The sequence below is a fragment of the Bubalus bubalis genome, chromosome 14 (assembly GCF_019923935.1).
Source record: "Bubalus bubalis isolate 160015118507 breed Murrah chromosome 14, NDDB_SH_1, whole genome shotgun sequence".
Taxonomy (NCBI): Eukaryota; Metazoa; Chordata; class Mammalia; order Artiodactyla; family Bovidae; genus Bubalus; species Bubalus bubalis.
This window is the reverse complement of record NC_059170.1, coordinates 32447647-32463853: the sequence shown is the minus strand read 5'-3', so window position 1 is coordinate 32463853 and position 16207 is coordinate 32447647. Positions and strand designations below refer to the sequence as shown.

The following is a 16207-nucleotide window of genomic DNA, read 5'->3' as shown; positions in this document are numbered from 1 at the left end:
AGACTTACAAGAGAGTAAAATAACTCATTTTTAATGGGATTGTTGCCAACATAAGATATCATAGCAGCAGGGATGCTGCTTGCTGTCCATACTATGTGAGTAGGAGACAAATCTAAACAAGTTTTTCTACTCAAGGTGAATTTGCATTAATTTCACTCTTAAAAATGTTCCCAGAAGTTTTTTCTTACCAATGCCACAAAAAAGGCAGTGATTGCTTCATGACAGTGGGGATTTGGGGAGGTGAGACGGAAAGATGGAACGGGGAAGAACATACAAGGAGAGAGAAGAACTCTTGCAGTTGTTACTTAGTGATGAGGTTGTGGGGTTGGGATATTCACTATGTTGTTATGCTATCTAAAGTAAATACAAAAGTGTGTGTGTGTCCTGCTGTACACCTTAAGACAAATAATCTATAGTAATTCTTGTTTATTTTATTCCTGTGTTGCCTCTGATTATAAATGTTCAGAATTTTTATTTTTAGAGCCCTATCTCTTCCACCCTTACTGAGTTTTTTAATTGGTATTTAAAGTAAGGACTTGAAAAGCTTCACATTATAATACCTATGTTTTATATAACCTAACTATGGTGAAGCTACATTGCCAATCTCTTCAAAGAGAGTTAATCTGTAAAAGTATTTGAATAATAATAAAAATAATGATTTGTGTTATTGTTGAATTGCTGGTTTTGGGGGCTTCCCTGGTGGCTCAGATGGTAAAAAGGAATCTGCCTGCAATGCAAGAGACCTGGGTTCAATTCCTGGGCCAGAAAGATTATCTGGAAAAGGGAATGGCAACCCATTCCAGTATTCTGGAGAATTCCATGGACAGAGGAGCCTGGCAGGCTACAGTCCATGGGGTCGCAAAGAGCTGGACACAACTGAGCAACAGACACACACACACTGCTTCTTTACTCTTTCTTCATATATTTTATCAAAGAGTTGATATGGTTACACCATCCTCATTGCGTAGTGGTGAGTATCCCCGCCTGTCATGCGGGAGACCAGGGTTCCCCATCCGGGAGGCAACACGCCCTTTGGGCTTCCCTGGTAGCTCAGCTGGTACAGAATCTGTACAGCATTTCAGACTTAATCATGAATTAAACTCAAGCATCAGTTACTATTTGACTTTAAAAATTTTCCCAAAACAGTAATAGAAAGTGATCCTCTTCTGTTTGGGGTCATTTTGATGACCATAATTGAAAAGATCAAATTCTAACACACATTAACAATACTGAATAACCATGTTTGTCAGGAATAGAAGTCTTCCTTATTGGTTTGACCCATTAGTTTAGCATCTTTATCCTGAAAAAGTACATTGTGGTGTATCATTTTGTGTCAGAATTGTTATCCCAGCTGCACCTATCAATTCCAGTTTCACTGTAACTAAGAAAACCTAACCTGGCTGTACAACTGTTTTCAGAGGCCGAACATATATTTTTCACAGTTCATTTGGTTCTTTTTGGATGCATTTCTTTGTGTTGAAACTATTTTCTGTCAGACTTCTTTGTGTTGTTTGAATTTGTGGATACAGAGGAACTAAAGATACAAAGGAACCATGGATACAGAGGGCTGACTAGAAATTATACATGGATTTTTCAACTGCATGTAGGGTCAGCAACCCATAGCCCCCTGCATTATGTTCCAGGGTCAACTGTAATTTTAAAAGTTACTGAATACATAAAATATAGCAGACATTGTAATAAACCATGGAGACACAGAGAAACATAACTAATCTCTGCTTTTAAGACATTAACCATCTATTACAGAAGACTATAAATGAGAATCACACACGAATGTACAGAAGGGTGCCTTGTGTTATCTGAAGTAACAGTGAGAAGCTCTTGAGGGCTCCACTATTGCACAATTGCTTCTTCTTGGCTTTTGCTCCCCTAATGGAACCTTCCTCGGACCTTGCAGACTCAGCTGCCCAAACACCACCCACCCCTCCTACTTCTTAGACCACTCTACAGCTACGATTATTTATATCACTTTTTGTTTACATTGTTCTACCAGTCTAGGAGTTGAGCAACACTCAACATGTGAAACTAAGGAGATGATGTGTACATATTAAAATCATGAGAATATATTGCCCTTCTGTAAAGAAAAAATACCTTCTTTTAAAACCCATAGTCTTCCTTGTTTATCTTTTATTCCTCCATCTTTTAATAGAGACATAGATCCAGAGAAACAGATTTCTGAGAGAAAACAACAGGACAGTCATGTAAGTGGGATAATGAATTGCATCTAATGGAATCTTGGTATCAAGAGAAACAGAAAGGTGCCCTGGAAGCTGTGACACACTGTGGCAGGCAAGGTCTTGTGTTAAAGAAATCGTCAGCACTCAGCTCCAGGGGAATAGAGGCCAGCTATCGCCAGATCTGAGTTTTGTTTTAAGAACAGCCCGAGAGCCTTGTCATTTGCATTTAGTCTTTGATTTGTTCACCACAGTATCCCCAGCTCTGGTTATGGTGAGTGGTTGCTTTCTCCATTAAATCTTTTTTGCACCTTTATCAAAAATCAAAGGGCCATATTCTTATGAGTCTATTTCTGGATTCTGTTCTATTGATTTTTGTGCCTGTTTCCTTCACCAGTACCACAGTTTTGATTATTGTACCTTTATAGCAAGTCTTAAAATCAGGTGTATGATTCCTCCAACTTTATTTTTTTTTCCAAAACTGTTTTAGCTGGTCTAGTTCCTTTGCTCTTTCATGTAAATTGTAGTAGCAACTTGTCTATAACTACACACACACAGAGACACAAACATCCTGCTTTTTTATTATTATTTGCATTAAATATGTAAATCAGTTAGGGGGAAATTAGCATCTTTACCATGTTGAGTCATCTAATCTGTAAACACATTATGTCTATTTATATTTGAAGTAGTGTTTTTATAAACAGCATATAGTTATGTTTTTTAGTCCACCCTGCCAATCTGTCTTTTAAATGATGTGCTTAGACTATTTATGTTTAATGCAATTATTACTATGTTTGGACTTAGGTCAACTCTTTTTTATCATCTTCTTTTCCCTCTCTTTTTTATTCCTTTGTTTCCCTTTCCTACCTTCTTTTGGGTCATTTAAACATTCATTTAAACATTCATAAAATCATATTATGATTTTATCTTTTTGTATAATTTTTTAGTGGTTGCTTAGGGATTACAAAATAAATACCTAGAATCAATTTTTTAGCACTTCAGTTGGAATGTAGAAACCTTCCCACCATATAGATCCCTTTACTTTCACCCCTATATATAGTAAGTATATAGTATCTATATACATTGAAAATCCCATCAGACAGTGTTGTATTTTTTACTTTCAACCATTAGATATATTTTAAAGAATTCTGGAGGGGAAAAACAGTTTGTTGTTCCAAGTTTCCTTCTTATGTAATTTTCCTTCTATCTGATGAATCTCATTTAGCAATTCTTTTACAGTAGATCTGCTGGCTATGAATTCTGTTACTTTGCTTTCAGCTGAGAATGTCTTTATTTCATCTTTATCCCTAGGCTGACGTTTCTTTTCCTTCAGCGCTTTTAAAATGTTGTGCCCCTTCCTTCTGACCTCTGTGGTGTCTGATGAGAAAAACGTAGTCATTCAAATCATTGATCTTCTGTCAATAATGTGTCCTTTTTCTCTGGCTACTTTCAAGATTTTTTTCTTTGCCTTTTGTTTTCAGCATTTTGATTATGATTTGTCTCAGCATGGATTTCTTAGGATTTTTCCTGTTTGGAGTTTACTCAGCTTCATAAATATGTAGATTTGTCTTTCACCAAGCTTTTTAGCTATTATTTCTTCAAATATTTTTTCTGTATTGTACTCTTTCTATCCTGCCACTCTCCCAGAGCAAGCCTTATCCACCTTCTGTGGCCACGTGGGCCAATCAGAACGTTAGGCCTGTATCTACACAGTACAATACAGTGATACAGACATCCACGTAGCTTCCAAATTTGAGCACGTTTGGGTCCATCACCTTTTCTGTTAGGGTGATACTGCAGAAAGGAAAGGAGAATCTGCTCCTTCCTGCATCTCAGCAGCTAGGATCCTAGCTGCACAAGGACCAGGAAAACTCCTGGGTCAGGTAGAGAGTGAATGAGCAGTCATGTGGCAAACACGCTATGGCCTTGCTCTACCCTAGTTTCCACAGAAAGAGACTCTAGGAAGGTAACCCCATGAAGTCGCCCCTTGTGTAAAATGAAGTTAAAAACATCTTTTCCGGACTTCCCTGGTGGTCCAGTGGTTAAGAATCTGCCTGCCAGCCGAGTTCTTTACCACTAGCGCCACCTTTAATATCTATATACATATACATACACATATATATAAAAAATTGAATCACTTTGCTGTATACCTGAAACACTGCAAATCAACTATATTTCAATTTAAAAAGTTAACATTAAAAAATATTTTAGGGACTTCCATGGTGGTCCAGTGGCTAAGACTCCATGCTCCCAATGCAGGGGGTTCAGTCCCTCTTGAGGGAACTAGATCCCACAGGTCACAATTAAGACCTGGTACAGCCAAATAATAAAATAAATATTTTTTAATTAAAAAGAAAAGAATCTGCTGTCAATGCAGGGGACACAGTTTGATCCCTGGTCCAAGAAGATCCCACATGCCACAGGGCAACTCAGCCCATGCAGCACCACTACTGAGCCCAAGTGCCACAACTGCTGAACCCAGAGCGCCTAGAGCCCATGCGCTACAACAAGAGAAGCCACGGCAATGACAAGTCTGCACACCACAACTAGAGTAGCCTTCTCATTGCAACTAGAGAAAGCCCCTGGGCAGCAACAAAGATCCAGCACAGCCAAAAATGAAATAAAAAAAATTTTTTTAAGAATATCTTTTCCTTCTCACTTCCCCACAAGCCCACTCCTTTCCCTTTGGTCCAGTGAGGAGGTGACTCTGTTGCTATAAGTTTTACTACATCCCTTTCTTATGTGGGAGGAGATTTTAAACCCACTCATCTTTCTGAGATTACTGATCAATCTTCTTATAAATCACATTACTGAAATTTATTTTTAAATTATAAGTACTTAGAACCCAACTGAGGTTTGTCCCAAGTTTACATTGTAAAAAATTGTTTAAAAAAAAAAAAAAAAGCCCAAAGCATGTGTAGGGAACTGACAATATTTAGACCCTAGAGACTGAGTAAACAGAGTATAGTCCCTCCCTTCCCTCAAAGAGGGAGAGAAAGTCATAAGCCAATGAGGCTAGGACAGTAATGGGCTGAGCACACGAATACATGAAGGCCATGGAAGGGACTGCCCATTGTATTTCAGGCTGGAACAAGAAAGTCAGATCTCTTCTGAGCAGCACAGCCATGTTTAGGTTGCTTTCATAGCTTTCAAAGATTCCAACATTAAATGACACCTCTGAATTGGGAATGCTGCCTTTGCAAATATATGATTATCCTTGTAACTATTCAAGGAAAAGTGTAATAATTATTGTCCACTACCACCATCAAAGAATGATTGTCTATTTAAAAGAAAATCATTTTGGCTAAATGACATAAGCTGTGGGTCATGTTCATTGTATGACATTGTCTTCCCCATGTGACTCTCCATTCCCTAGCTCGCATTTGAGGTAAATTTACAGATTGTGTCAGCCCGTTGGAAAATGTCAAATCCTTCCTTCTTGGGCATTTTAGGGATCATATACTCTGTGAGTACTAGAAAATTAAGTCTTCTTCCCAGTGTGCTATGGTCCCTAAAAGCCATTTTCCCTTAAAATTTGTTTTTTTTATGGGTATAATGTCAAAGTTAAAAAAAAAATGGAATCATGTATTCCAGGTGGCAAGATTACCAAGATGTCTGTTTCTTCATATAATTTATCTCAGGAGCAAGGGAACTCACACTATAAAAAAATTAGGTTAGGTAGCTGCTGCTGCTGCTAAGTGACTTCAGTCATGTCCAACTCTGTGTGACCCCATAGATGGCCTCCTACCAGGCTCCCCCGTCCCTGGGATTCTCCAGGCAAGAACACTGGAGTGAGTTGCCATTTCCTTCTCCAATGCATGAGAGTGAAAAGTGAAAGGGAAGTCTCTCAGTCGTGTCCAACTCTTAGCGACCTCATGGACTATAGCCCACCAGGATCCTCTGTCCATGGAATTTTCCAGGCAAGAGTACTGGAGTGGGGTGCCATTGCCTTCTGCGAAGGTTAGGTAGGGTAAGTGTTATTCCTTGTTTTGCTTTTATAGCAGTTGAGGTTTAAAAAAGTTGAGGAGAATGGACATATCCTCCAACTTCTGAGTGTGGAGAAAAATAGATGGCCCTTTATCTTTTTTAGTCTGGAGCCTTCACGTTATGATGCCCCTATTGTACCCACAAAGTTGAAGCTTCTGCTGTTCCCCAAGCTGAAAAAATTACTCTGAAATCCCAGCTCCCTTCTATTCTCTGAAGAGCTGTCAGTTAACTTGCTATTGACTAGCGGATTTTTGCCGAAACTAATGCCTGTGGATGGCGATTTTTATTTTGGCTGGCCAAAAATCAGTTCTGTTGCCTCACTAACACTTTGCAGGTTATTACATTCAATAGTTACACCTGACACACCTGTGAAGTCTTCTCCAGCACCACGAGCTTCATTTTCACTTTCCATATCAGAATCAATCACTAAGGTCTTTTGTCATTTTTGTTGGTCTAATAAGAGAAGCGAAAAGCAAAGGAGAAAAGGAAAGATATAAGCATCTGAATGCAGAGTTCCAAAGAATAGCAAGGAGAGATAAGAAAGCCTTCCTCAGCGATCAATGCAAAAAAAATAGAGGAAAACAACAGAATGGGAAAGACTGGACATCTCTTCAACAAAATTAGAGATACCAAGGGGACATTTCATGCAAAGATGGGCTCGATAAAGGACAGAAATGGTATGGACCTAAGAGAAGCAGAAGATATTAAGAAGAGGTGGCAAGAACACACAGAAGAACTATACAAAAAAGATCTTCACGACCAAGATAATCACGATGGTGTGATCACTCACCTAGAGCCAGACATCCTGGAATGTGAAGTCAAGTGGACCTTAGAAAGCATCATTACGAACAAAGCTAGTGGAGGTGATGGAATTCCAGTTGAGCTATTTCAAATCCTGAAAGATGATGCTGTGAAAGTGCTGCACTCAATATGCCAGCAAATGTGGAAAACTCAGCAGTGGCCACAGGACTGGAAAAGGTCAGTTTTCATTCCAATCCCAAAGAAAGGCAATGCCAAAGAATGCTCGAACTACCGCACAATTGCCCTCATCTCACACGCTAGTAAAGTAATGCTTAAAATTCTCCAAGCCAGGCTTTAGCAATACATGAACCGTTCAAGCTGGTTTTAGAAAAGGCAGAGGAACCAGAGATCAAATTGCCAACATCTGCTGGATCATCAAAAAAGCAAGAGAGTTCCAGAAAAGCATCTATTTCTGCTTTATTGACTATGCCAAAGCCTTTGACTGTGTGGATCACAAGAAACTGTGGAAAATTCTGAAAGAGATGGGGATATCAGACCACCTGACCTGCCTCTTGAGAAACCTATATGCAGGTCAGGAAGCAACAGTTAGAACTGGACATGGAACAACAGACTGCGTTCCAAATAGGAAAAGGAGTACATCAAGGGTGTATATTGTCACCCTGCTTATTTAACTTCTATGCAGAGTACATCATAAGAAACGCTGGGCTGGAAGAAGGACAAGCTGGAATCAAGATTGCTGGGAAAAATATCAATAACCTCAGATATGCAGGTGACACCACCCTTATGGCAGAAAGTGAAGAGGAACTAAAAAGCCTCTTGATGAAAGTGAAAGAGGAGAGTGAAAAAGTTGGCTTAAAACTCAACATTCAGAAAACGAAGATCATGGCATCTGGTCCCATCACTTCATGGGAAATAGATGGGGAAACAGTGGAAACAGTGTCAGACTTTATTTTTGGGGGCTCCAAAATCACTGCAGATAGTGACTGCAGCCATGAAATTAAAAGACGCTTACTCCTTGGAAGGAAAGTTACGACCAACCTAGATAGCATATTGAAAAGCAGAGACATTACTTTGCCAACAAAGGTCCGTCTAGTCAAGGCTATGGTTTTTCCAGTGGTCATGTATGGATGTGAGAGTTGGACTGTGAAAAAAGCTGAGCACCAAAGAATTGATGCTTTTGAACTGTGGTATTGGAGAAGACTCTTGAGAGTCCCTTGGACTGCAAGGAGATCCAACCAGTCCATTCTAAAGCAGATCAGTCCTGGGTGTTCTTTGGAAGGACTGATGCTGAAGCTGAAACTCTAGTACTTTGGCCGCCTCATGCGAAGAGTTGACTCATTGGAAAAGACTCTGATGCTGGAAGGGATTGGGGGCAGGAGGAGAAGGGGACGACGGAGGATGAGATGGCTGGATGGTATCACCGACTCAATGGACGTGAGTTTGAGTGAACTCCGGGAATTGGTGATGGACAGGGAGGCCTGGCGTGCTGTGATTCATGGGGTTGCAAAGAGTCAGACACAACTGAGTGACTGAACTGAACTGAATATTCATATCTGAATTAGAAGTGTATTCTGAAAAATCATCTTCTGATGCACTAGTATATATGTTGCACAGACAACAGAGAAAGTATCTGCATAAAATTTACTGGAAAATTCTTATTTACTCAAAATTTCACAATGTGTCATTTTTGAAAATTTTACGGTAATAAACTTGCATTTATAACATACACAAAGTTGGAAGAAAAATCCAACAGAGCAAAATGTGAATGATCATGACAATCATAAGTTGTATAATGAAGCCTTGATCAATTTTAAACTCTAACAACTTCACATGGTAATGTTAATTGTATCACTGTCAAAAAATATATTAATACATCTCTGGTCAATAATGTTCAGGTAACAAACGATGAATTAATATATCTCTAGTCAACAATGTGTTAAGGACCTTTCTGCCTTTTATCATGTAAAACAAATGGCCTCAAGTATCTATGACCTCAAGTGACCAATCAGTAAATGTATGTCCTAGCCCAGTTTCTAACAGGGCTGATAGGATCTATTCTTTGACTTTGAAAAATGAAGACTGATTTCCTGTCTCATTCTGTAAGGCCAGTATCATCTTGATATCAGGACCAGTCAGTGATATCATAAAAAAGAAAAAACTCCAAATCAATATCACTTATCAATATAGTTGTAAAAATCTTCAACAAACACTAGCAAACCAAAATCAGCAGCATATAAAAAGGATTATAATTTGTCCCAGGAATACAGAGTTGGTTGAACAAAGGAAAATCAGTCAATGTAATACACCCAATTGATAGAATAAAGGGGTAGGGAGAACACATGACCACCTGAATAGATGCAGAAAAAGCATTTGACAAAATTCAACATTCTTTTATGATAAAAATACTCAATAAACTAGGAGCAGAAGGGAACTTCTGCAACTTGATCAAGGTTTCTATGAAAAACCCACAACTAACATCATACTTATTGAAAGATTGGAAGCTTTTCCTCCTAAAAGGAAATTAGACAAGGATGCCTACTCTAATCACTTTTATTTAACATTGTACTGGGGGGGTCAAGCCAGAGCAGTTGAGCATGAAAAAGTAGTAAAAGGCATCCAGATTGGAAATTAAGAAGTAAAACTGTATTTGTAGATATGATTTTGTAGCCACAGGAACCCCAAAAGAATCCATTGCAATTAGATGCACCAAAAATCAAGAGATAAATGAGTTCAGAAATTTTTCAGAATAAAGATCAATATACAAAATCAGCTTTGTAGTGGCAATGAACAATCTGAATGAAATTAAGAAAACAATTCCAATTACAATGGCACCAAAAAGGGTAAGATTCCTGGGAATAAATTTGACAAAAGATGCTCAGATTTGTACACTGAAAACTATAAAACATCACTGTAGGAGAAGGCAATGGCAACCCACTCCAGTACTCTTGCCTGGAAAACCCCATGGATGGAGGAGCCTGGTGGGCTGCAGTCCATGGGGTCGCAAGGTGTTGGACACGACTGAACGACTTCACTTTCACTTTTCACTTTCATGCATTGGAGAAGGAAATGGCAACCCACTCCAGTGTTCTTGCCTGGAGAATCCCAGGGACGGAGGAGCCTTGTAGGCTGCCGTCTATGGGGTCGCAGAGTCGGACATGACTGAAGTGACTTAGCAGCAACAGCACACCGATGTGCATACCCTGTACAATCCTCTCCTCTGGAGTGTGAGTGGGTCTGATCTCATCTGATAAGCCCTTTGAAAAGAAGGTCCAGAAAAAGTCAAAGAAAGCTGAAGCTTCAGTAGGTCTGTATCTATTTGTGGTCTTAAATTTTGATGTTCAAATGTTATATAACTGTAATCATGTAACATGTAAAATTTTAAGATATTTTTCCTACTCAGCACAATTTCCTCAGATTCATACAAGCTGTTGTATCAATAGTTTGTTTCTTTTTATTCCTGAATATTATTCCATGATATGTATGTAGTACAGTTCATTTAATCATTCACCTGTTGAAGAATACTTGGGTTTCTTTCAGTTTGGGGCTATTATGAATAAAGCTGCTAAATATTAAAAAAAAAAATCACTGAAAGACATTAAAGAAGACATAAATGAATGGAAAGACATCCTGTATTCATGATTTGGAAGACCTACTGTTTTGGGTTTGTTTGTTTTTTCTGCGCTTGATGTCTGCTGCAGGTTTTCTCTAGCTGTGGCTACTCTCTGGTTACAGTGCTGCTGCTGCTAAGTCACTTCAGTCGTGTCGGACTCTGTGTGACCCCATAGACGGCAGCCCACCAGGCTCTGCTGTCCCTGGGATTCTCCAGGCAAGAACACTGGAGTGGGTTGCCATTTCCTTCTCCAATGCATGAAAGGGAAAAGTGAAAGTGAAGTCGCTCAGTCGTGTCCGACTCCCAGTGACCCCATGGACTGCAGCCCACCAGGCTCCTCCATCCATGGGACCTTCCAGGCAAGAGTACTGGAATGGGGTGCCATTGCACAGGCATCTAATTGCAATGGATTCCCTTGTGGCAGAGCACAGGCTCCAGGGTGCTCAAATTGTGGTGCACAGGCTTAGTTGCCCTGTGGTATGTGGAGTCTTCTCAGACCAGGGATCAAACCTGTGTCCATTGGCAGGTGGATTCTTAACCACTGGATCACCAGGGAAGTCCTTACTATTATTAAATACAGCAGTATTCCCCCCAAATATTTACAAAATCAGCACAACTCCTATCAAAACCACAGCTGCCCTTTTTTTGTAGAAATAAACAAGCAGAACTTAAAATTCACATGGAACTGTAACAGTCCCAAATGGCCAAATACAATCTCAAAAAGGAAGAGAACTGGAGGATTCACACTTCCCAATATCAGAACTTACCACAAAGCTACAGTATTTAAGACAGTGTGATACAAGCAGATGGATAGACATAAAAATCAATGGAATAGAATTGAGAGTTCAGAAATAAACCAATACATTTATGGTCAATTGATTTTCAACAAGGATGCCAAGACATTCAATAGGAAAAGAACTGTCTATTCAACAAACGGTGCTGTAGATTGGTTCAAGGTGGTGGAGCCGAAGGACATGTGCTCATCTCCTCCTGCAAGAGCACCAGAATCACAACTAGCTGTTGAACAGCCATCTACAGGAGGATGCAGGAACCCACCAAAAATAGATACCCCATGTCCAAAGACAAAGGAGAAGCTGCAACAAGATGGTAAGGAGAGCTGCAGTCACCATAAAATCAAATCCCATACTCGTGGGGTGAGTGACTCACAAACTGGAGGACAGTAATACCAAAGAAGTTCTCCTACTGTTATGAAGGTTCTGAGACCCATGTCAGGCTTCCCAGCCTGGGTATCTGGCAAAGGGACTAGGAATCCCCACAGAAACGGACCTTGAAGGCCAGTGGAATTTGACTATAGAACTTCCACAGACTGGGGGAAACAGAGACTCCACTCTTGAAGGGTACAAACAAAATCTTGTGTGTTCCAAGACCCAGGGGAAAGGAACGGTCACCTCACAGAAAACTACCTGCTTAGTGCTGGAGGATGTCCTGTGGGTTGGCCATGGCTCACTGCAGGGATGGGGGCACTGGCAGCTGCAGTCCAAGGAGGTGCCCCTTGGCACATGAGCCCTCTTGGAGTTCACCATTAACCCTAGCTTATAGACTCCAGGACTGGGTCACCTCAGTCCAAAAAACTGCCAGGGAGGGAGTGCAGCCTCACCCATCAGCAGACAATCAGATTAAAGTTTTACTGAGCACAGCCCTGCCCACCAGAACAAGACCCAGTTTTCCCCACCTCTAGTCCCTCCCATCCAGAAGCCTATACAAGCCTCTTAACCTCATCCACCAGATGACAGACAGAATAAGGAAAAACTGCAATCCCATAGCCACCAAAACGAAAACCACATCACAGAAAGTTAATCAAAATGAAAAAGCAGAGATTATGTCCCAGATGAAGGGACAAGATAAAAGCCCAGAAAAAGCAACTAAATGAAATGGAGATAGACAATCTTCTAGAAAAAGAATTCAGAATGATAGTTAGATGAGCCACAGTCTCAGAAAAAGAATGGAAAAGATCCAAGAAATGTTTACCAAAGACCTACAAGAACTACAGAATAAACAGAGATGAACAATACACTAGAAGGATCAATAGAATAACTGAGCAGAAGAATGGATAAGTGACTTGGAAGACTGAATGGTGGAAATCATGGCCACAAAGCAGAACATACAGAAAAAAAAAAATGAAGACAGCCTAAGAGACCTCTGGGACAACATTAAATGCACCAGTGTTAGCATTATAGAAGTCCCAGAAGGAGAAGACAGAGAAGACTCAAGAAAATATTTGAAGAGCTAATAGCTGAAAACTTCCCTAACATGGAAAAGGAAATAGTCAACCAAGTGCAAGAAGCACAGAGAGTCCCAGGAAGGATAAACCCAAGGAGGAACACACTGAGACACACAGTAATCAAACTGACAAAAATTAAAGACAAAATATTAAAAGCAACAAGGGAAAAACAACAAATAGCATACAAGAGAACTCACATAAGGTTATCAGCTGATTTCTCAACAGAAACTCTATGCCAGAAGGGAAGGGCACAGTGTATTTAAAGTGATGAAAGGGAAGAACCTACAACCAAGAAGACTCATTCAGATTTGATGAAAAAATCAGAAGCTTAACAGACAAGCAAAAGTTAAGAGAATTCAGCACCACCAAACCAGCTTTTCAACTAATGCTAAAGGAACTTCTCTAGGCAAGAAACACAAGAAAAGGAAAAGACCTACAAAAAACAAAACAGTTAAGAAAATGGTAATAGGATCATACATATTGATAATGACCTTAACTGTAAATGGATTAAACGTGCCAACCACAGGACATAGACTTGCTGGATGGATGAAAACATATGCATGTCATAAGCACTTCAAGTTACCACATCACTCTACTTAATCCCCTAAATTGTATGTAATTATTTTATATTGTTAGGTTAGTCATGTTTCCATTATGGCTTGCAATTGTAATTATCTTTTATTTTTGTTTGGATATTGATTGTGAAAACTAATAAACATCTTTTACTGTTGTGATTATGTAGCTGTTATTCACTTAGTACCATTAAATCATGATTGGTCAAAATAAATAATAGAACCCTATATCACCAAAATTACCATGTAATAGAAAAACCTGTAATCACTTTTTAAAATCCAGATGCATATTACTTGGAATTTTTTGAAAAATACAAATACCCAGGTATTGTTTTTTTCTCCAAAGCTCTGGATGTGACTCAATGAATACCTATCTTTAAAAACAACTGGATTATATGATGATTTTCTACTTTTATCTAGTTTGTTTCATTTCTCTATTTCATATTCAGTATTGCATTTCATTTAGTTTATGTTTTCCAATTTCTCCTCTGTTCTTTCTTAATATCTAGTATAATAAGAAAGCTTTTGTGTATATGTGTGTGTGTGTGTGTGTGTGTATATATATATATAGTATATATAATATATACATTTTAAGAAACTTAGGATCCTATTTTTGCCTAGCTAAAAATTTTGTGACATTTTGGTTTCACTTGTTTGACTGAGTAGAATGCTAGATTTCTAATTTATATTCACTCAAAACTTTGATATTGTTCCACTTAGTATTACTGCTAAAAGTCTAGAAAGCGTATTATCTTCTTAATTTTTTTTTAATGTGAATGAGGCTTGAAACTTCTAATCCAATTCTGAGAATATAAAAAAATACTATATTGTAAAAAAAAAAAAAAAAAAAAAAAAACAAGAAATTAACATATGATACAGTATTATTAACTACAGATTTTGTTCAGATTTCACCAAATTTTATGCTCGTGTCCATTATCTGTTTTCATACCTTATTTAAAATTCCACATTATATTTAGTTGCATTGAGCAGCTTCAGCTTCATGCAACAAATTCTGATAAATTCTTTTTATTTTTATTCTACTACAAATATTTTTCTAATTTTCCTTGTTATGGCTTCTTAGATACACCCATCATTTAAAAGTGGACATTTAACTTCCAAATAACATGGGATTTTGTTTAAAGTATTTTTAATATTAATTTCTCATTTTGATACTAATTTCTCATTTAAATGTTTTCTTCTCTGCAATCGCCCTCTGTTTTTTTTTAGTCTTTTAACTTCATTGAAGCTTTCAATGGCTAAGTCAAAGGCCTCTCTTGGTAAATGTCACATTGCACTTGAAAATATGTGGGTTATTTTCGAGTATCTTTTGATTTTGATTTCTAACATAATTCTACAGTGATAAGAGAAGAGACTGTATGATTTCAATACCTTTAGACCATGAAACTTTTGCACCTTGTTATATGTCTCTGGATATGTTCCAGTGTCTCCTAGTTTATAGTCTATGGGAACTGGAATAGAATTTGTATCCTGCTGTTGTGTGAAAACTGTGTAAATCTTAATCATGTTGAATTGGTTCATAAGGCCTTTCAGGTCTACTACATCCTTCTACTTTTCTGTCTTTTCATTCTATTAATTTTTTAGTGTTTGATATTGAAACTCCAATTAACATCTTAATTTATCTACTTAAAAAGTAATTATAATATATAGTAGAACTATATGTAACTTTGTATTTTCCAAGTCTCCTGTAAATGAGTTGCCTTACTCCCATAATTTGAAAAAGTGGGGAGAACAAATGGTCCTGGGATAACTAGATACCCACACACAAAAGAAGGAAATTAGTCATCATATATAACTTTGTGCTCAACTTGCCAATATTTACTCATGTACAGAGTATTTTTCTTTCCTTGGAAATGAAAATAAGTCAAAGGATGTTGACTGGATTATATTGATTTGATTATATTATTCTTACTACAGTCAAATAAAAGCTTTTAAAATAATAACTTAGAAGTCATATTGGGGGTTTTAACTGTAAAAGTTTTTGCAAAAAAAAAAAAAAAAAGGAATGAAATTGGAGCCCTGCTTCACACCATACACAAAATAACTCAAAAATGAATCAAAGACCTAAATGTAACAACTAAAATAACCAAACTCTTAGAAGTAAACATAAATATATGTCTTCATGGCTTTGGATTAGACAGTGGTTTCTTAGGTATGACACGTAAATCACAAACAGCCAAAGAAAAACCTAGATAAATTGAACTTCATCAAAACTTAAAACTTTTGTGCTTCAAAGAACATTATCAAGAAAGTAAAGAGACAAATCACAGGAAGGAAATATTTGCAAATCTTTTATCTGAAAAGTTTGGTATTCAGCGTATATAAATAACTTTTACAACTCAATAATAAAAAGCCTACAAAATAAAAAGATCTGGGACTTTCCTGGTGGTTCAGTGGTTAAGAATCTACGTGCTACTGAGGTTCAAGAGGGAGGGGATATATGTATACCTATGGCTGATTCATGTTGATGAATGGCACAAACCAGCACAACATTGTAAAGCAATTATCCTCTGATTAAATTTTTTTTAATATTTAAAAAAAAAAAGAATCCACCTGCCAATGCAGAGGATGTGGGTTCAATCCCTGGTTCCAGGACGATTCCACATGCTGCAGGGCAACTAAGCCCACGCACCACAACTACAGGAGCCTATGCTTTCCAGGGCCCATGTGCTGCAGCTACTGAAGCTCACACACCTAAAGCCTGTGCTTTGCAACATGAGAAGCCAGCACAACGAGAAGCCTATGCATCCCAACAAAGAGTAGCTCCCACTTGCCGTACCTAGGAAAAGTCTATGTTCAGCAACAAAAACCCAGCACAGCCATT

At 38.2% G+C, this 16207-nt stretch overlaps 1 protein-coding gene across 2 annotated transcripts in view; it reads left to right on the top strand.

Annotated features, from left to right (window-relative positions):
• RNF24 (ring finger protein 24) overlaps positions 1-16207 on the top strand; it is a 108088-nt gene that overhangs the window by 81975 nt on the left and 9906 nt on the right. The gene's annotated exons all lie outside the window — the stretch shown is intronic.